Source organism: Mandrillus leucophaeus, unplaced genomic scaffold (assembly GCF_000951045.1).
Source record: "Mandrillus leucophaeus isolate KB7577 unplaced genomic scaffold, Mleu.le_1.0 Scaffold63, whole genome shotgun sequence".
Lineage (NCBI taxonomy): Eukaryota > Metazoa > Chordata > Mammalia > Primates > Cercopithecidae > Mandrillus > Mandrillus leucophaeus.
In genome coordinates this window covers 341,079-341,639 of record NW_012106808.1, presented here as the reverse complement: position 1 = coordinate 341,639, position 561 = coordinate 341,079, and positions in this window count along the sequence as shown.

The following is a 561-nucleotide window of genomic DNA, read 5'->3' as shown; positions in this document are numbered from 1 at the left end:
CTCAGAAACCTCTTTGTGTTCTGTGAAATCATCTCACAGAGTTACACCTTTCCCCTCAATAATCCACTCGCTAGCCTGTTCTTGTGGAATTCGAAACGTGATATTTGGAAGCGCATAGAGGGCTATGCTGATAAAGAAAATACCCTCGGAGAAAAATTCGAAAGAAACTTTCTGAGAAACTGTTTCGTGATGTGTGACTTCCACACACAGAGTTAAATCTGTATTTCGTGGATCTCTTTGCTAGCCTTATTTCTGTGGAATCTGAGAACAGGTATTTCGGATCCCTTTGAAGACTATAGGGCCTGTCTCTTATACACATCTAGATGTGTATAAGAGACAGTGTTCTGTTAATTCATCTCCCAGAGTTACATCTCTATTTCTTGGATCTCTTCGTTTGCCTTATTTCTGTGGAATCTGAGAACAGATATTTCGGATCCCTTTGAAGAGTGTATGGCCAAAGGAAATATCCTCCGATAACAAAGAGGAAGAAACTTTCTGAGAAACTTCTTTGTGTTCTGTGAAACAATCTCACAGAGTTACAGCTTTCCCCTCAAGAAGCCT